The following is a 22,843-nucleotide window of genomic DNA, read 5'->3' as shown; positions in this document are numbered from 1 at the left end:
AGTGTTTAATAGAGGACATGATAGAGTCCCTTTAAATTGTAACCCATTGTATTTAGTTATTGTATAGGGAGGTGTTTGGTGAACATTTTTGTTATATACTTTATTAACCTATCAAACTTTTTTTTAATAGGAAACAGGCTGTAAAGTTCCTATTATCGATGCTCAGCATTGCCAGTGAGACTCTGTAAGAAAACGTGTACTCAGTGCAGTATATACAACTGTAATATTTACTGAAGTGGAAATTGGCACTTCAAATGGCTATATCTCTGGTTTTATACCACCTAGAAAAATAGTTCTGGGATGACAAGATAGCTGAGATTCTCCTGAGATTGAAGAATTAGAGATATCACTAGTTAAAAACATAGTCGAGAATGTGACTAATATTTTAACAGTCTGTTGTAATGGACCATCAAAATATAGGTGATGCTCTATTTTTGTCCCTCATGCAATGCAGGATATGGAGTGATCCATGAAAATGGGTGCCGCTTAGGCATAAAAAGGTCGTGACAATGGGACGTTCTTCATGGCCATTTTCCCCCATAGTCGCGTGAATGTAGGCTACGAGTAAACCCCAATTTGTATGTCCAATAACATGTAGAACTCGCAGAAGTGCCTGAAATAATAAAAATAGCAACTGACAGCTGCAGGTAGAGAGCTCATTATTGGAAAGCTGGTAATGAAATGTTCATCAGATCGGTCCCCAAACCGCTTCTTATAATCCCATCTGTACGTCTGTAAAACGGAGAATTATTTGTAGTAATTGAGATTGTTTTGAGTGATTAAATGTAATCTACACAACATCTGACAAAGTTTATAAGAGTTATTTTTAACTAAATTTGGAACTGTCTCCTGAGATGGTCCCCTGGGAGCGTTACTGTAAAAACATAATGTTCTGTGCTAAGTCTCAATTTTTGCTGTCAGAACACCTGCTGAACCGCAATGCAGTGAAGTAACAGAAATAAGACATTTATATTCTGAAAAATCATTACAAGTTTTACAATAAAAAAAAATAAAAACTTGCTTACTTTATACAAATGTATGATCTGTCCATAATGTATAGGATAACTCTAAAATGATCTGTGAGTGAAAAACCCCTTTTACATAATCTCTACCTAATATTAGTGACTGGTCATTGGTCACTATGCGAGTGGTTCCATACAGGATAATTTCCAGTATGGTTTGGTCCTATGTGTGCGACATACAAGTATTAGAGAAGCACTCCACTTTTTTTGTTCCCTCTCATTTTAGCAGTGATGGTTAAACTCACGTATTGCCTTGTCCAGCAGATATTGTGGCCCCCAATGCTCCCCCCATCCCAACCTGCCTGTGAGTTGCTGTTGCTGTAGCTGTAGCTCAGTGAACCAGAACTCAGACTCTCTATGCAGTACTATGGGAGTCTGAGGTTTGAGTTTCAAAGAAATGCATTAAGAGACTGAGTTTCAGTTAACGGAAAAAGACAATGAGCTCTGGCATCTTAGAAGATGGTGATATGGGACACTGCGGGTCTGATTTATGAATAGGAGGCCTCCTCATCATAAAAGGTGCTCCGTCCAATGTCGCATTGAAAACTCCAGTCTTTATAAATTTGCCCCCATAGGTATGCAGCTATTCTGACATAGAAACATTATTTCTGGGCAAGAACGGAAATTCGCAGGGGCCCAACAAAAGCTGTGTACAACTTAGGCCTGGTTCACATCTGTGTCAGTAATCCGTTTGGGGAAATCGGCATGGGGACCCCCCCAACGGAATACCGAACGCATTGGCAAGCGGTGTGCAGTGAAAGCATACGGACCCCATAGATTATAATAGAGTCAGTGAGCTTTCCACACGGTCTCCACGTGGAACATGCAGAGATAAAAGTAGTTCACAATCTACTTTCCTGTCTGCATGACTCGGGCGGAGACCGTGCAGAAAGCACACAGACCCCAATATAGTCTATGAGTTCCATGTGATTTAACTGCACACCGCTTGCCAATGCGTTCGGTATTCCATTCGTGGGGATCCCCATGTGGACTCCCCCAAACGGATTACCTACGCAGATGTGAACCAGGCCTTAGGAAATGTAGAGAAACTGTACAGATCCCATTGCAAAGATATAAATTGTCTCCCCTTTTGCACAGGGGCTTGGGGTGATTGTTACTTTTGCTACACCTTTGCTCCATGTACAAAAACATGTCAGTTTGGAATGAGATGACTCTAATATTATAACAGAATTTATTTATAGTTACACATTTTTTGCAGAATATCTTTAGGCTACATGTACACGACTTTAATGGTTCTTACAGTCCACAAATACTGATCCACAATCTGCAAAAAACAACTCAGTATGTCATCTGCAATCACGGATCCAGAAAAAGACTTGTATGATCCCTTACACTTGTATATGCGGCAAATGTGGCCAAAAATAGGACACGCTTCATAATTTGCGGTCCTTTGCGGTTCTTCTAAGAACTGCGGTTGTGCATATGGGGCCATAGAAATGCAAATCAAAAGCATTTGTAAGAACCAAATATTGTATCTTTGCTTTATGTTAGATGCCAAAACAACTCTGAGACCTCCGGCTTGATCAAGTCCATCTTACTTTTGCCAGACATAGTGATGACAATAGGCGTCAGCTTCACATACACAGATGTAGTTACTAGTGTATTGGGTGGATAATCTTATACAGATTTTCGGGATGTTTTGATTCTGTGCAGAATATAAATCTCATTATAACATCAATTAAATCAATTGTGAGTGTAGTAGCAGCGGAACCAATTGTGTGTAATTACAAGGTATGCTCATTATGGCAGGGCTGCACTATCATACTCCTAGAATGCTACTATTCATTTCTAATACTTAGCTCTCATTGTTGGTTCTCTGCATTCATTCTTGTGAATCAGGAACCTCATGACTAAAATGCAAACAGGAACCTGCTCTGGCAAACAATCTGGTTGTCAAGATATTATATACTATATATTTTAAGAAGGTGACAGGCAGAGTGCTGGAGTTCCATTATATCTCCCCAGATTTCTAATCAATGTCATAGCTCCCAACCGTTCTGGATCCAGTGGGACAGTCCCAATTTTAGACTATTGTCCCACCGTCCTGAGTAGTTTACGGTTTGTCCCGCTACGGACCTAAAATGTTTTGCTGTGAATAAACTTTGCCCTGTTCCACTATCTGCTCTTATATCAGGGTAGGGTAAAGGTTAAATGGTAGATTCTAAATCTCAATGGGCTAAAGGACCTTTGATGACGTCATGACCATGTGATCAGACTCTTGTGTGGGTGGCACTATTCTGGATACTACAGGACAGTGTTGCGTTTCCCCGAATAGAGGAAGCTGCTGGGAATGGGAGCAATTAACCTGAAGGCAGATGAAGTGGGCAATTAAGCTGGGTAAAATTAAGGGGGACATTAAAGGGGTTGTACTCACCAGTCTTCGTTGTTGCAAAATCTTCTGTCTTCCGGCTTTGTTGCGTCATTGGTGGGCGGGGTCACATATGCAAAGCCAAGCGGCGAGATGCCGCTGGCCCTGCGTGCGCGCTCATAGACCAGTCCAATTGCTGCTGCTGAGCTACCTTCCCTAATATATATATATATATATATATATATATATATATATATAATTTATGTATATACTACATATAGTATTAAAGGAATTTCGAAAATAAGAAGGTAGTGTCCTACATTTACACAGTTAGACAGAAGACAGTATAAATCAATACATATACTATAGATACTATAAACCTATAAACCTAGACAATATAAATCAAGACTTGCAGGCAGAAAATGCGGGAAGGAGTTAGCACTGTGGGAAAAACTGTGGCAGCAACGCAATGTAATTTTTCCCGCAGCGCTTTTCACAGTTTCCTCTTTGGACTTTCTGCTTCCATTATACCTATACAGCGTTTCCTTTGGTGTTTTTTGACATGTTGCGATTTGCAAAGCAGTTTTGGAAATTGCAGCTTTTCCGCTGGGTGTATATGTCTGCAATGTGTGGATGGGATTTGCTAGAACTTTACAGTTTACTTTGACTGTAAAATGCTGCATTTTTTCCAACACATTTACACCATGGCCAAACCTCAGCATCTAAACCTTATGGGGTCCTGTCCTTAAGGTGGCCATACATGTTAGACTGCCTTCACACAGAGTAACGCTCCGCTCATTCTGACACGCAAACACATGTCAGAGTGAGCAGAGTAAAACAGAATCCCATTGACTTCAATGGGTATTGTCTTACGCGCGCTAACCATTGAAATCAATGGGAGGCTTTTTTACGCACATATCACATTGAAAACAATAGGTAAAAAAAACTCCCATTGATTTCAATGGTTAGCGCGCGTAAGACAATACCCATTGAAGTCAATGGGATTCTGTTTTACTCCGCTCACTCTGACACGTGCTTATGTGTCAGAATGAGCGGAGCGTTACTTCATGTGAAGGCAGCCTTAGCCTTTACTCAGCTAAATCAATTATCAGCTATAAAATACTGTTGACAACCATTTACAAAGAACAGGAGAAGATTTTTTTCTGACGTGTCAATAATATTTACTGTAAATTTCTCATTAAAATACAATATAGAAAACCAGAATACATTTCATAATGTAACTTGTACCGTATGACTATACATGAAGTATATACCTTGCTCTAATGCTCTATAAACAGTCACTATACATTCACAGTAGCTCTGATATTCTTCATGTAGAACAGCTTATTATTTTAAGTGTAAGTTCACAACAATGACCAAACAATGGCTGGGTTACTTAAAGAAAATAAACTAATAACAAACCCCACTTATGTATAGGCTTTATTTTCTTTTCCACAAATATCTTCCTTGTATTGCTTAAACTATTGGGTAGGTTGAAGGATACAAGATATTGGGTTGAAGGATACAAGAAATATAGTATATGAATGTTACAGTATATGAAGTTTATATTGGGATAGGTTCAGAGAAGCAATAAGTAACCAGCACAATATAACACATGATACATGTTTTACACTTGCATTGCTAAGATGAAAAATAAAAATTTTAACCACTTCATGATAAATATGAGCAGGGATAGCTTTATGCAAATTGTGTCCCTGATCTGTCCAGTTTGGGCTGTAATAGCGCTCTTAGGTTGCTCACTGTTGTACTCAGAACTATGCAGCTGCCATAGAATAATGAAAAAAAATTAGAGTGAAGAAATAACTCCTATACTTTTGGTTCCCAGGCAGGTCACCCTGGCTTAAAAACTGATCATCATTTTTGCATTTAGAGGGGTTCTCTGCTTTGGACAGCCCCTACCAGTTATAAAGGTCTTCTGGCAATAAACTGATCACAAGGTGCTGGAACCCCCAGAGATGAACTGCAACTGTAGCTCCAATAAAGTGCAACTCAAATATTACACAGTGCCAATTCAAATCAGTGGATTGTCTGTGTAATGCTGGACAGGACAGGTCCTCCAGAGCAAGGGACACTCTTTGTAACCACTATAACCTGAAGCCAAAGGATGAGGATCCAAGACAGAGGACCCCCTCTATTAAGTAAACTGGACAACCCCTATAATAATTTTGGCATAAACTAACCATGAATTCTGGTCATTTTGCTTAGTTAATCTGTCCCATGTAATATAATGTTACTATCCTGCCTCATCTTAACCTCCAAATGTAAATCAGAGCTGTCATTTAATAGTCTAGTTGTAATGAGACTTTACTCCTCATATCATATATATGAACAGAAGCTAAATGCCCCTGCTCTTAGTGAATCGGGTCTATAGATCCTTTTTCTAGATGCTCCAGCACATTTCGCAGCACATACCTCCATACTGTACCTGATGAATAGGAAAGAGCAGAACAAATTATTATAGAATTACATCCTTTCGGGCATAATATAATGGAATACATGCGTAAATAAATGAAGTGCCATAGAATTGATAAATGTATATGTAAATGTAATGCGCGCCATTGTGATAACTTAAGCACATTCATTTATTGACAATTTCCATGTTCCCCGGTCGATGAATGCTGCAATTGCCGCACATGATAAAGAATTACATGTGTTTCAGTAATGCAGGTCATGACATTGTAGAACGTTTCTTCTATTAAACTTATGCAACAAATAAAGAATAAAGAGAAAATTCACAATGTGGAATGCTAACATATTTAATGACAAAATAATATCCTAAATGAGTTAAAACCGGGAATGGTTGAAATCCAGATGAAACTTGCCTCTATGCATACAGAGCGGCTGCCAGAGTGCTATGGTGAAATGAATTGTCTCACTGAACAGTAGGGAGGAAAAAGCCTCGGGCAAATCCTTGAAGAGATTGTCTTTAGTAAACGATAATGAACATGTTTGCTTTTTATTTTCCATTTGGTCACCAGTTGATTTAAGTCATATATTTTGTATGCTAAACATTATGGAAGAAGTAGCAGAAGAAACAATGCAAGCATATGTTGTCAGGATACAGAAACACAGACGAGTCTTCTCTACGGTTTAGGGCTGTAGGTTTATACAACTAGTACAGTATTCATCATGGCCATGGAAAAGTTTTGTCCCTTTCCTCATTTCCTCCACGTTTGCATGGATGTTTTCCTGATGCGCTTTTTGGCTGTGGCTCGCTACGTGGGTCCTTAGCCTAAAGGACTATTCCCATCTGACACACTTACAACATATCCACAGGTCATGCCATAATAGGTCACAGTCAATGGGTTTTCCAGGATTAAAGGGGTATTCCCATACTCACCAGTCTTCACTGCTGTAAAAATCTTCTTTCTTCCTGGTTTACTTGTATCATTTGGTGGGAGGGGTTTCTCATGCAACCTGCTGTTTAGCTCCGCCCCCAAATTAGTGTGTAGCTCCGCCCACCCATATTGGACTATGAAGTACAGGCAGCAGCAACTCCATTCTGTGTTACATACAGAGACTGCCTGTCTCTGCCATAATGAAGACAATTGAATTAGCTAGCCTGATAACTAGGAGAACAGAAGACGTTCAGAAATTAAAGCAGCTCCTCTCCCCTATCTGAGTGCAGGACCTAGGTCACGTGGTGTAGACCCAGGAATAGCTAGATACACAGGCTCGCTCCCTGCACTTAGCCCCTCCTCCCTCCCCCCTGAGAGCAGCAGATACATCACTTGACTTTTGAGCAGATAAGTCAAGGGCTGTGTCAACAATGAATTTAATAAAGTAAGATAGTGGACAAACAAAGCAGTTTTGCTGAAGCAGTGTATTTAGGAAAAGTCTTACATCCACATTAACAAGCAGTATAGATAGGATCCTTGTGATGGGACAACCCCTTTAAAGCCAAGCTCAGGGTCGGCCTTGGTGGGTCTAAAGAAAAAAAAGGACATACTCACATGTCTACAAAGCTCCGTTGTCCTGTCTTGGTTCTTTTTCTCTCCTATGCTCGAAATTGCCATGTCACGTGACCGTTGAGATCGATTACTGGCCTCAGTGGACGGTAGAGAGGTATGTTGACATCACATCACATACATCATTGGTTCCTTATTAATGATCTCTGAGGCCAGTGATTGGTCTCAGTGGTCATGTGAGTCCTGGAAATCCCTTTAAAAGGGCTCTATCATTGGGAAAAGTCATTTTTAGATAAGCACATTCTTGCATAGCCTTTAGAAAGGCTATTCCACATGTACCTTTTGTATGTAAATCGCCTTAGTAGTCTTTGAATATTTCCGTTTTTATACATATGCTAATTAGCCTCCAGTGTGCATCGGAAGTCTCATTGTGCACTCCTCTCTGCTATTCTCTATGTGTATGCATAGCAGTGGCTGCTGTGCTGATGACTCATCTCCCTGCTAGCATACACAGAGAATAGCAGACACAGGTACTTCCAATGCACGAAGAAAACTCATTAGCATATGAATAAAAATGGTCTTATTCAAAAACTACTGAGGCAATTTACATACAAAAGGTAGGTGTGGAATAGCCTTTCTAAAGGCTATGCAAGTATGTGCGTAGCTAAGAATGACTTTTTCCAATGATAGAGCCCCTTTAAGGCTAAGGCCCATAGCAAAAAATAGCATTTTTTTTCCCACAGCGATTTTCACAGAAAGTCTGCGGACAATCTGTTTCTATTATACCCTGTAGGGAAACCACCAGCATTTATGTAGGCAGAATTGACATGCTGCGATTTCAAAAACCAAAACAGTTTTGGAAATCGCAGTGTTTCCGCAGATGTGGATTCGCTTTGCAATGACTGTTTAAACCACATGGGGCCCCGGCCTAAAGGAGTTTTCCCATCTGACACATTTATGACATATCCACAGGGCATGCCATTATAGGTACCCGCCCTTGGAGGATGGATATAACCATATCTCATCATGTCGTAAAAATGGTATTGTTTGCTTACAGGTAAAACAAAATTTCACTAGGGAAAGTCAGGTACTTACCTAAATATGTTAATAACTTCATACTGATTTGTATTTAGCAAATATACTTGATAGAATGCAAAAAATCATTTCATAACTGTATTAAATTGTTGAAGACAGCTCTTAGAATTTAACATTCTGTCTGCACTTGCTGTAGACTTGAGAACCATATATTCTGTATCATTGGGCCAGACATCATCCTTGTAAAAAGGTCACAAATAAGATGATTTTTTGTAATATAGGATATTTTGTCTCTATGGTGTTGGAGTGGTTTTTATATTCAAGGATGGCGGACTCAGATGCAAGTGGAAAATGGTAGAAATTTACTCATAAGGAGGCAATGAGCTTGGTGGTTACTGAGTTCTCAACTAGTGTGGCAATAACAGAACAGTCTAAAGTCCGGTTCACATCTGTGTTCGTGTCATTCCAAAAATGTGGAGAGAAAAGTCTTGCAAGCACGTCGCATACTCAGCAGTCTTCACTGCTATAAAATCTTTTTTCTTCCTGGTTTCTTGTGTCATTTGGTGGGCGGGGTTTCACTTGCAACCTGTCGTTTAGCTTCGCCCCCAAATTAGCATGTAGCTCCGCCCACCACATAGCGTGATCCTATGGGGCGGCTGAAGGGCCTGTGATGTCATCAAAGGTCCTCAAAGAACACTATATGCACAATATTGGACTATGAAGTACAGGCAGCAGCAACTCCATTCTGTGTTAAATACAGAGACTGCCTGTCTCTGCCATAATGAACACAATTGAATTAGCTAACCTGATAACTGGGAGAACAGAAGACGAGTTCTGAAATGAAAGCAGCTCCTCTCCCCTATCAGAGAGCAGGAAGCTAGGTCACGTGGTGTAGACACAGGAATAGCTAAATACACAGGCTCGCTCCCATGCACTTAGCCCCTCCTCCCTCCCCCCTGAGAGCAGGCAGCTACATCACTTGACTTTTGAGCAGATAAGTCAAGGGCTGTGTCAACAATAAATTGAATAAAGTAAGATAGTGGACAAACAAAGCAATTTTGCTGAAGCAGTGTATTTAGGAAAAGTCTTAAATCCACATTTACAAGCAGTATAGATAGGATCCTTGTGATGGGACAACCCCTTTAAGTTGCAAGACTTTGTTGGCAATTGTAGCACTTGAATGACGTCTGCAACACTGCAGCTCAGCCGGCAACTTTAGAGTTACTGTTTGGCATTAATCCTAGGCCCTATGACCTTATTAGTGAGTATATACTGACCCCATTGCTAGCTATGTATTGGTACAGATAGTTAGTGTTCTCTCCAGAACAGTCTCCTGTACCTGTCTGCAAGTCTGATGCCTAGTGGTGAAAAAGTCTCTCTGAGCTGACCCTAAACTAATCCATGGATTGCAATCTCAGTGCAATAAATTTAAGAACACAGAAAAAAACCTTTCCCCATCACTGGCGGCTCCTCAGACTATCAAAAGTAACCCAGCAACACCAATGCTAAACAATGGGGTCTGTATTAGGTAAATATCCATATTTTGTGAAGAACTGGAGCTACTGTATTCTTAACCCTATTGCACCCTGGCTTTTCACCAAAGATATTAGGACATGCATAGTTCAAGCATACATGTACATCATATGTCATACGATAATTCCTGATATTTGCTGAAATTTCAAGGAATGGAACAACATTGCCATTGTTAGGTATGCCTCAAGCAGACTTTCTTTAGCAATTCTGTATGATACCAGTGGCAGATGACAGCATATGACTTTCAGCGCTATTCCGGATTGTTTAACCCTTAAGCAGACTTTTGGCAATGCTGACTATCATGTGTAGCTGCTAGAACATGTGCATACTCTCGGAACATTAGGAAAAGTTGTGCTTGGTCACCATTTTGTGACCTGAATCTTTTCTCAGCATCTATCTGGAACAGCATTAAAGGGGTTTTCCGATTAAAAAATATCGATAAACTATCCATAAGAATCCTTTTTTGAACTATGACAAGGTCAGAATAGCCTTAAGAAAGGCTAATCTTTTCCTATCTGTATTATATTGATCCACGCTGTTCCGGTGTTATTTAGTTTTTTCGTCGTATGTAAATGAGTCTTCAAAAAGTACAGGAAGCATCCCCTGAGCTGTCCGAAGACTCTCCAGCTACACCTCCATCTTTTTCTCCCGAATGCTTCATCGGCCATGTCTTCATTCGAAAGAGCTGGCTGTGCACATCCGTCAGCCATTGTCCTGTGGCCTCTTACACAAGCATCCTTTCAGCCAAAGGAAAATGGCTAACAGACATGTGCAGTCATCTCTTTCGGCTGAAGATCTAGCCGATGACGTGGCAAAGAGGCGGTCGGGAAAAGAAAACGGAGGCGTCGCTGGAGAGTCTTCGGACAGCAAAGGGGATGCCCCCTGTGCTTTCTGAAGACTCATTTACATACGACGAAAAAGCTAAATAACACCGGAACAGCGGGGCGGACCAGAATAACAAAGGTAGGAGAAGAATGTTTTTTTCTTAGGGCTATTACAACGTGGTCTTAATTCAAAAACGGATTCTAATTATAGAATCCCTTTAAGATAGGTCTCAAATATCAAATTGGCGCAGGTAGAAATAGTACAGTCTTTATCTGCCAATGTGATGCTGTGCTGATGGATCATCATTGATAGGAGATCAATCAGAAAGAGAATTATAAAGCTAAGGTAATACCTGATGAGGAGTCAAGGAGAAGCTGGAGTGCAGGGATAGGAGTGGAGTATACATATACTATATACATATACAAGAAGCCTGGAGAGTAATAGATAATCATATGAGAAGTGCTGGGATGGAAAGAGTGTTTTTTCTGAACCTGGCAACATCATTCTCCATGTTGCCTAGTTTCTATGTTTCATAGCTTTTACGTTAGTCCAAAGTTATTGAACATAGAAGATATTGGTTTCTGTACAGTCCGTTCACAGTGCAGTGATACCTGATAGCTGGCCTATCAGCAAATCCTGGATTGTGTTACAGATCTGAATAAACACATGCGCTGACAATTTTTCTGACTGCATAATGCCTGATATTTTGCAATGCACCATCCCTTGTCTATACACGTCTCGGCTTGTCAATTCTACCTGCCAATAGCTTATACAATTGTAATCTAGATCTTGGACTGAAATATGAGAAAGCAAACTATTGGATTTGTATTCTCCGTTTCCAGTTCTGCTGCTATTGTGGGCCTGATAGTTATAGCTAGGTTACAGCCAGGTTAGCGTTATAGACGGAGCTGTGATCACAAAAACATTTAGGACAAATCCTACAAAAACCTATAAGAATGGAGGCGAAATGGTCATTAAAGATATTCCCATGAACTGGAAACCCTTGTAGTTAGGCTATCAGGCTGTTCTTCAGTGTCAGTCCACTTAAGAATCTTTTAAGGAATTGTAAGACAGAATAGCACAGAATTGTAAGGGGGTGTTCACGCTTGCGCCCGTGTCCGCCCGCCAGGTCTCCGTCCTATTTCCCAGGGAAACTGGATAGGGGACGGCTTGCTGGCAGTCAGTTTTAAAACCCATTCATTTGAAAGAGTTTTTAAAGCAAACCGCCAGTGTCTGTATCAGCCTTTCTGCGGTGAAATAATTTTTTTTTGCACGGACACAAAGTTGGACATTTTGCAGGAATTTGTGTCTGTGCAAAAAAAAAAAAGTTTCCCCGTGGAGAAGCTGCATACGGACACAAGTGGTGCTTTAAAAACCCATTGAAATGAATAGGTTTTAAAACTGATTGCCGTCAAGCCGTCCCCTGTCCAGTTTCCTTGGGGAATAGGACGGAGACCCAGTGGGTGAATACAGGCACAATTGTGAATGGCCCCTAATGAGATGTAAGGCTGTGAACCAAGTACAATATGTCATTGCAGCTACTGTGACTGTTATAGGGGCACTAGGGGTATTCAAATATTTGCAGCTGCACCATTCAGTCCCCATATATGTCTGCTCCAGGTCCTATGGTATATTACTAGAGATGAGCGAACAGTGAAATATTTGAGATTCGATATTCGTTTCAAATAGCCCCTCAATACGCGACTATTCGAACAAATATCGAACCCCATTATATTCTATGGGGAAAAATGCTTTGTTTCAGGGGAAGCCACACTTCGACTCAGGAGAGTCACCAAGTCCACTATGAAACTCCAGGAAATGATGCCAACACCCTGGAATGCAACTGGGACAGCAGGGGAAGCATGCTTGGGGGCATCTAACATGCCCAAGTACCTGTATTACGCCACTATCTCATTGGGATCCTGGTCAGCTTGCGATATGCGGAAGCTGACTTTTTCCCATAGGAATGCATTGACCAGCGTTGATTGGCCGAATGCCATACAGAGTACAGCATTCGGCCAATCAATGCTGGTTCTGCTGGAGGAGGCGGAGTCTAAGATCGGTCCACAGCAGTCTCCATTCTGGTCTGATCTCAGATGTAGCAGTGATGAGCGCACAGCTTTGCTACACCGGAGATGTAGCAGAGCTGAGTGTGCGCTGAGCTCTGCTACATCCAGAGATAAAACCAAAAACAAGGTAAACTGTACACTTAGCATATGGAAAAAATATAAAAATATTTATTAATATATTGATTGATACAATTATAAAAGAAAACACACAAAATACAGGAAACAATTCCCACAAAGGATCTGCTTAGCCACAGTTTCATCGTTCCTTTATGAAGACATTATATTGCCGAATCACATGGTGTTTATAAATACACTCCAAGTTAAAAAAAAGCACATTAGCATAAGGATGAAATATAATAAGCATGAAGATGTAATAAAGAGTGTCTGCACATATAAGTATATCAGTAAATGCTATTGTAGCTATTAAAGCGCCAAGGAAGGTGGGAGGGGATACGAATTTTTTGAGCATTTGCCTCGTGGTTTTCGATTGTAATCAAATACCTTGAACGGTCTGACATTCGATCAAATATCAATTCGATCGAACGCCATTTACTTATCTCTATATACTGTATTACCAAACACAATTAAAGAAGACCCCATACTAAAAATGTTTGCCCACTCTTTAAGACAAAGATGTATATGGCATATACAGTAGGTAAGCAAAACAGTGGTTCTGCAGTCCATGAAGAAAGGAGGCAAACTCAGGTTTCTCCATTCTTCTCCATGGGTTGTCTAAAACTTGACATGAAGAAGGATGGATCAACCTGCATTAGGACTTCCCCCTCAGAAATAAGGGAATAACTCAACCACAGGACCACAAGACCTCCAAGTGATGGGTTGGAGATTCAGCAAGCACCAGGGTGCAATGGTAACCAGCTCTACAACGTGCGCCCTGTTTTCTTTTGCTATGAGCCCAGTGTTCTCTGTTTCACCTCTTGCATAAGGATATGTTCACGTGCAGGAAGACTTAACACCTATTGCATCTGAGAACATAGGTTTCCTCCACTTTTGCTTCTGTTCCTGAAATGTTGCTAAATCCTTTTTTTTTTCTAATCTTTTTCTAAACAGAAAACCCCAGATTTGGTATCACTGTGTGCCTTGTCCTGCGGCTGCACCCAGCAGCTTCCAGGACTTCATGTCACTAGTCATACTGACATTGATCCTTTATACCACACTAAGGGAAGGAGTATTTTTAGCAATATGAATCACATTTATGTAACATCTGGCTGCTAAGGTTTTATTTTTATACTACAAAAGCAGGTGTCAGCAAAAGCAGAAAAGACCGCCAAGTGTGAACCTGACCTAAATCAATCTGTACCTTTTTAATGGATAGCTGTGTGAGTTTTTACATCAGGTCTAAAATAGACTGTGGGGATTCCAAAAATATTATATGAGGAGAAAACTGACTTGTAAGATGATTATTCTAATGATGGGGAATAGAGGCTCCTCTGTTCATATAGGAGTTTAACATATTGAATTCATTTACATCTTAATACCAATAATTAGTATCGATCGTAAATAATACATTTTATTCACAAATTATTTCATTGCAGGTAGTTATCATCACAATATTAGATACAAATGGGGTAAAAAAAAAAAAAGTTTGCAGTGCGTAAAGGATCTGACTTAGGCACCATGCACACAACAGTAGCAATTGCGGATGAAAGTACTGACCCATTCATTTATATGGCCCTGTACACATGTTCACAGTTTTTATGGCCGTGTGTATCGGCAATAGAAAAAGACCACATGTTATGGAGCATGTCTGAAAGACTATGGGCACTATGATTGTATGCATGTAGCCTTAAAGGGGTAGTCCTATATTGACATTCATGGCTGTATCTACACAATGTGGCCTACATGCCAGACAGATGCGGGTCCCAAATCTGGAACCTTCCTCTATCTCAAGAATGGGGCCCCATTGGCACTAGAAAAGATGAAGGGCACACATATGATTTTCCAATCACTCGCCTATTTTCCCATGTGAGAGAATGGAGAGACCAATGCATGGCCTCTAATCTTTCATAGCAGCCATAAATGGGGCCACTATTTCAAGATAGATGTGGATGCTGCATCTATCTACCATTTATGGCATACACCATAAATACCATATGCCATACATGTCAAAATAGAAATATCTCTTTAAATCTATGTCCACCTTTGCACAATTTGCATAAATTGTGTTAATGTATCTAAAGCAATTGCAAATAGCTTTCTTTGAGAATCTACAATTTTCTTCAAAACTCTTATTTAAAGGGGTTGTCCCAACTTAACCTATTAGAGTAGGCTGAGGCCTACTCCAGATCTGCCCTGGACCACACATATGTCAGAAACCTGGGGTAAATCTGGACTCCAGTACTCTGCCTGATTGGTGGTGGGGCTGAGAGCCAGCACCTGGACAGATCAGCAGTATGGAGCCGCTATACTATACAGGGCTGGATGCAGACGGCTTCATCACTGCAGCTCAGCACCCACTGAAGTCAGGAAACAGCTCCATACAGCTGATCGGTGGGGGGGAAGACTATCGGTCTCCAACAGTTCAGGTATTTATGGCTTTTCTATTTCAAGCCCTGATTTGCTTATATAGCGCCTACATAGCAGAGCTTTGCAGATAATGTCATCATTAAATATACCAATTAGGTATCACAATCTAAATTCCCCATCAGTATGTTGTTGGATTGTGGGAGAAAACCAGAGTACCAGGATCAAACCAGAATAGAACCCAATGTATAAAAAAGAGTACTGTAATGCAACTTTGGCCTACCAGGTGGCGATATAGAGTCATTTCAATAAATCTTTCTTTTCAAGGTTGCCCTGCAGTGATAATGGATGGCCAAGCAGCAGTTCATCCTAGTTCGTATTCACCATTAATATCCATAAGGGGATTGGAATAAGACACCTCTGACAGAATCTTATGAGGAACTAAGGCTGAAAATAAAATAACCCTCATTGTGGCCCCAACAGAAAAATGCAAACAAGAAATAATACAAAAATAATAACTAATAATAATACTTACCTGTTCTCTCACAGCTTGGCAGAAGTAGACTAGATATAGTGAGTGACGTCACCATTGTACTGAATTCAATTCTCCGGATCTAGATCCGTTTGAGGCCTCGACATGCCTCTCAACGGCTAGGATGTTCTCACCTGGGAGATATGTATTTGCTGTATTACATGGTGCAAAATCCATTGAACTTTCTCCATGGACCTCCCATACAATGTCCATGAACCCTAACAGGACAACCTCTTGACTCCATTATGTAAAGAGACACATTAAAGACACATTACTTGACTGACAGATCTTTTTACAAGCTTGTGTAATATAAAAATGTTAAATTCTTTATTACATATCAGAAAGTAATTGAAATGCTTTCAATTTTGAACAAAGGTCCGTCACTTTGCATCAAACTTTGAGATTGTACAGAAAATCCCATAGATAAGACTTGTTCCTGGAAAGTTTCATACATAGTAATACGGTTTTATTAGCTTTTACTGTAAAACTTTCCGTAACTCTCCTGGGATATATTATTCAGAATATCCGCACAGTCGATCATCTATGAAACAATGGCTTCCTTATACTAGCAGAGAGGTAATTTACGAGCTGGAAAATGAGGATGTTCATCCTGTTCTGTACCGGAGCTTATATTCTGCATTAATGCATCTGCCACTGGCATATACAGGTGTGACCCTGTGTGCTTAGTTACACCCATACAGGAGCTTCTGCGGCTACTTCACGTTCTCTCCATGTTATTAGAACATAAATCCAGACAAATTAATCCTTTTCTTTCTGTGTATCTAGAGATTAAGGAAATTTATTCGCCTGGTTTGAGATTTGTTGAGTCGCAAATTTATTAGCAAGTCATCTTCCATAAGGATACAGGCCATAATAGAGCATCAAATTCCCCATTATATTGCATGGCCTGGCGGATTTGGTTAGAGAGGACCAAACACATTAAACACACTGGGGCCAATTTATTAAGGCTGGTGTTAAATGGCTTGAGTGTGCCAGCACGGATCGCAGATGTTAGTGATGGTCGCTGGCTGTATTATACAGTCGGCATACAACGTTTATGGACAGGCCTCAGCTAGCACTCAGACTAGACTAAGTTTGTCAGGTTTTCCTTTATGTATGGCATAAGCCATTCTTGCAACAAGTCCCGGTAGCGGTGGCCAGTGACCAGTGGCGTAACTAGGAATAGCGGGGCCCTGTGGCAAACTTTTGATATGGACCCACCCCCCCACCAGACCAACTTCCCCCCCGCATTCCTGCATGCACTATTATGCCCCATAGTGCGATGTATAATGATGCAAGCCTCGGTACATGTGACGTCTGGGATGTCACCATGTAGGCCTGAAGCCTGCCCACCAGGAGAGTTAAGTAACAGTGTTTTTTTATGTTCCCTCACCTTCCCTGGGCCTCCGATCATTATACTTGGGGGTCTGAAAAGACCCCCTGAGTATAGTAGTGTTTGTGGGGTCCGGGGACCTGCAGTCTTACTTACCAATCTTAGGGCACCGGTGGCAGTGAGCAGGAGTGAGGATTGGTAAATAAATGGTACCCTTTACCGTCTGCAGTGGTAGCGGCTGCTGCTGGGCCACCTAATGTCCCAGGCCCTGTGGCAGCCGCTACCACTGCTACCCTGATAGTTACACCCCTGCCAGTGACAATATCCTTGACTAGACTTTATACCTGCTCATTGCACAAAACACATTTGCTTTGAGAGACTCCCTTATGTGCTCAATAAAGGCACAAGGTTTGGAGTCCCAAATTCTAACATTGTGATATTGACCTTCCTACTGAGGTACAATGTAGCCTCATCGCTGAACACCGGCATGACAGCAAATCCGTCCTGTTTGAACTGGTCCTGCAAGTTAATGCAATAGTTATGGCATTTGTTTTGTTACCTGGTGTCACCTGTACGTCTTACAGCACAGACGTGATCGTCAGCCAGGTCAGTCAGGACTATACTAGTACATGGATCAAATCCTGTCTCTTCCAGAATGTACGAGCTACCTGGACTTTTCCCATGACATAAACACCCAGTGGTTTGGAATTGCTTCACCCAATGAGAAATGCATTTTCTGTGTGTAAAACCTTTGATAAATAAATTCTACAAGTTTTCCTGAATTTTCACAATAGACCCCGTTCTTTAAATTCCAATATTTTCTTTTTCTTGCTTGATGTCCCCATGCTATGTTGCACTGTGTAAGCGGCACAATTCACATTGGCCATTGACCATGGATGTTACTTTAACTACAGGCCGCTGCTTTTGCACCATCTTTTGCACCATCCTTTGTGAATCATCCTGTATATGGATAGATTTTGTGACCACAAAAACACCCTCAGCACCGGCTCATTCTGACCGATCACTGATATTTTTCACATATTGTCAAATCATGTCTTACGTTTCTTTGTGTGTTTTTATTATATTAAAGGGGTTTTATTATCACACACAGTTATCCCCTACCTACAAGACAGGGAATAAATGTCTGATCGCTAAAGACCACCAGTGAGAAGGAGACTGAAGATCTGCAACTGCCCCAAGTCCCTGGCAGACCCTGGCAGTCCCATAGAGTTGAATGTAGTAGTCCTAGTGGTCAGACATTCATTCTCAATCCTGCGAATATATAATAAATGCAATTTGTAGGAAAATCCCTTTAACTAGCTAAGGGTTGATTCACACTAGCACTTGTATTCCATCCGCAAGGAGTCCGCATGGAGACCCCCCCGGACGGAATGCAATCGCAATTGCAAGCGATGTGCTTGCAAAGCACATGGAGCCCATAGACTATAATGGGCTCCGTGTGCTTGCCGTGCACTGCTCGCACGAATGAATTGTGCGGGCAGTGCGCGGCAAGCACACGGAGCCCATTATAGTCTATGGACTCCGTGTGCTTAACTGCACAGCGCTTGCATTAGCGTTGGTATTCCGTACGGGGGAGGGTCTTCATGCAGACTTCTTGCGGACGGAATACAAGGGCTAGTGTGAACCAATCCTTAGGCTAAGTTTTCAATTATGTGAGCAACAATTAGCAATACTAACCTCGTTTATATTCATTTAGTCGCATCACGTTTTTTCTGCAACGTTTTTCATTACATATGTGCTGCATTTTTATGGTTTTTCTTCCCTTATTAAGGCCGTGGACTCGTGGTGTAAACGTCTAATGAATCTATTTAATCTCATCCCTACGGTATGGGAAAATACCTTCTGCAGACATGCTGCGATTTCCAAAACCCTCGCGGAATGTTACCTGCAGAAACAATCACGTTTTACCAGTAGATTTAATAATGGAAAAAACGCTGAGAAAAAAACACAAGAAAAACGCAATGTGTTTCCTCTTCGTTTTTTTCTGCAGCGTTTCTTAGCTGCGTTCCCCAACATGGGGCCTTAGCCTAAAGTTGTTTTGATAGCACAAAGTTAATTTTGTGATGAGTCAGTAATAGAAGAGGGAAGGTGGCTGCCATTGTAGACACCATGTTACAATAGCGAACACGACTACATTTACTGTATGTGATGGATATAAAACTGGATGGGTGATCGGAGAAATGTTTTGCACTTCACAAACCTAAAATTTTAAGCAGGTCTGATTATTTTTCCTGACATTTGCCATGTAATTGTGACTCATTTCTCTCCAGGGAATCTACTATTTGCACATAACTATCACTATGATTCATTTATTTCTGGACATTTATAACAAATATTCCCTCGTCTAAATGCACAAGATGATTAAATGGTTGTCACATGACAGACACAACCTACCTAAGGCCTGGTTCACATCTGCATTCGGTAATCTGTTCAGGAGTCTGCATGGGGACCCCCGAACTGACTACTGAATGCATTAGAAAGCGGTGTGCAGTGAAAGAACGGGGTCCCATATAGTCTATGGGGTCCATGTGCTTTCATGCAACCGCTTGCCAATGCGTTTGGTAGTCCGTTCTAAGGGGTCCCCATGCTGACTCCCTGAACCAAGCCTAAGCGGGAAAATACTGTAATACAACAAAAGAGCCTTCACTTACTGTACCTGGTAAGTCCTGTCACTACAGCTTTGGGCCTACCCGCCATCTGTTTAGTTGGCTGCAGGGACTATATCAAGTTTTGCTGAATTTAGATAACCCCTTTAGAGGAATTGTGCCGCCAAAGACGTTTATCATCTCTATCCACAGTATAGGGGAGAAGTGTCAGAGCGTTGAGATTGTCTGGATCCCTACAAATTGTACAGTGCTGCGGAATATGTTGGCGCTATATACGTAACATGTATTATTATTACTGTCCATTCACATATTTGCATTGTACAGCATATAGGAAGAGTTTCCACTGTGCAGCCGCCAGAATCATCATTGTCTTCTGATGGCTCTCTTGATATCACTTTTATACCCTATTCACATGCAGCGTAAAAATTTTCCAACATTAATGACTTCTTGGCAGATTTTAAAAGGATTTTATTGTAAAGATAGGTAATTAATTGAAGATCGGTGAGATCTGGCAGCCCCGATAATCTGATGTTTGAAGAGACTGCAACATTTGGACAGGAACCCAAACCTAGTGCTGTACATTTTACAGCGACTGTGCTCTGTATTGTGACTCAGTCCTGTTCACTTGAATGGGACTGAGCTGAAAAACAGGCCATTTGTCCGATGACTGTGACGTCGCATGGCCTGTGAAATGGAAGCAGAGAACAGCTTTGTTGATGAGGATATCTCATCAATAGGCACAAAAACCCCTCTAGGTTGGGGCCCCTCATGGCGTAAATGGCGTAGCATAAAAAAGCAGCCTTTTACAGTTCTAACAAGAGGAAATGCTGCAATTACCAAAACGTCACGTTTTTGGAAATCACAACATGTCAATTATACCTACAGGAACGTCGGTGGTTTCCCTATAGATATAATGGAAGCAGAAAATTCACAAAGGAAAACGCCGCAAACTTTCTGTGAAAAGCCAGAAAAAACGGCGATGTATTTCCGCAGGTATAATTGGTATTCCGCAGATATAATGTTTTTCCCACAACGCTTTTTCTCGTATAGGTATATACATATCTCCCAACTTTTGAAGAACCGAAAGGGACAAAATGTAGCGTAGGGCGCCGCGGCAAATTTAGCCCTGCCCACTTTTGTGCTGACTCCGCCCATTCTCATTCATTTTTCATGTGCCCACACACAGTATAATCCTCCAACAGTCACCTGTAAATTATATGTCCCCTCTCTATCTCTCCCCCAGTTTCATATACATCCTTCATCTGCCCCCAGTTTCATGTCCCCCCTCTATCTCTGCCCCCAGTTTCATGTCCCCTCCATCTCTGCCCCCAGATTCATGTCCCCCATATCTGCCCAGTTTCATGTCCCCCTATCTCTGCCCCCAGATTCATGTCCCCATCTCTGCCCAGTTTCATGTCCCCCACCTCTGCCCCCAGATTCATGTCCCTCCATCTCTGCCCCCAGATTCATGTCCCCACATCTCTGCCCCCAGATTCATGTCCCCCATCTCTGCCCCCAGTTTCATGTCCTCCATCTCTGCCCCCAGTTTCATGTCCCCTCCATCTCTGCCCCCAGATTCATGTCCCCCATCTCTGCCCAGTTTCATGTCCCCCTATCTCTGCCCCCAGATTCATGTCCCCATCTCTGCCCAGTTTCATGTCCCTCCATCTCTGTCCCCAGATTCATGTCCCTCCATCTCTGTCCCCAGATTCATGTCCCCCACCTCTTCCCCCAGATTCATGTCCCTCCATCTCTGCCCCCAGATTCATGTCCCCCATCTCTGCCCAGTTTCATGTCCCCCTATCTCTGCCCCCAGATTCATGTCCCCATCTCTGCCCAGTTTCATGTCCCTCCATCTCTGTCCCCAGATTCATGTCCCTCCATCTCTGTCCCCAGATTCATGTCCCCCACCTCTGCCCCCAGATTCATGTCCCTCCATCTCTGCCCCCAGATTCATGTCCCCACATCTCTGCCCCCAGATTCATGTCCACCATCTCTGCCCCCAGATTCATGTCCCCTCCATCTCTTCCCCCAGATTCATGTCCCCATCTCTGCCCCCAGATTCATGTCCCCCATCTCTGCCCACAGATTCATGTCCCCCCCTCCATCTCTGCCCCCAGATTCATGTCCCTCCAACTCTTCCCCCAGATTCATGTCCCTCCATCTCTGCCCCCAGATTCATGTCCCCTCCATCTCTGCCCCCAGATTCATGTCCCCTCCATCTCTGCCCCCAGATTCATGTCTCCACATCTCTGCCCCCAGTGTCATGCCGGTCTCTCCTTCATCTGCCCCCAGTTTCACGTTCCACCTCAGTGTACACATTACACTTACCTTCTCCTCGCTCCCCCGCCGCTCTCTCCGCGTCTCTCTCTCTCTCGCACACAGTTGTAGACGCGATGTGACGTCATCACATCGCGTCTACACAGCCAGTAGCCGGCGTGCAGTGGCGAAGCAAGGAGCTGAACTGTGACAGCTCCTTGCTTTAGCCGCGTATGTGTTCAACTCAGATCTGCGTCCTCTGGACGCAGATCTGAGTTGAAATCGGGACATACCTCCCTCCAACCGGGACCACGGGACACGTCACTGGAATCATGAATGTCCCGCGGAAATCGGGACGGTTGGGAGGTATGTATATGGACTCCGGATTAGCCCCATTGATTCACAGTGAGGCTTAGGCGGGGGGTCTCCATTGGAGACTCTGCAGCAGAAACTGCCAAAAATTGACAAAGGGAAAAGTCATGTTTTAGTGATTCTGCTCTCCCTCATTCAGGACCCAAACAACAGAGAGCATATCGCTAGTGTGAACCTAGCCTCAGTATGGGCATACGGACTGGCATATCAGTGGCATCAATCCTACTCTTACTGTCTATTGCAAATCGGATATGTGTGAACATAGCCTAAGAATCCTTATGTTGCACACCTAATGAGTTGACACTGGTGTGGTTGGGGGGTGTATGATTAAGCGTGGCACACATATCATCATATCCTGATCAGAATAATATGGGATTCCCTATATTGAACTATGCAGGCACAAGTAAGAAGCGAATGAGGATCTGACTTCAGCCTATGAACTGAAAGTTGGAGGGGGTGGGAATGAGGAGCAGGGCGGAGAGAGGAGCAGGCTGAGG

Source organism: Leptodactylus fuscus, chromosome 3, assembly GCF_031893055.1.
Source record: "Leptodactylus fuscus isolate aLepFus1 chromosome 3, aLepFus1.hap2, whole genome shotgun sequence".
Taxonomy (NCBI): domain Eukaryota; kingdom Metazoa; phylum Chordata; class Amphibia; order Anura; family Leptodactylidae; genus Leptodactylus; species Leptodactylus fuscus.
Note: the sequence above shows the minus strand (reverse complement) of the source record.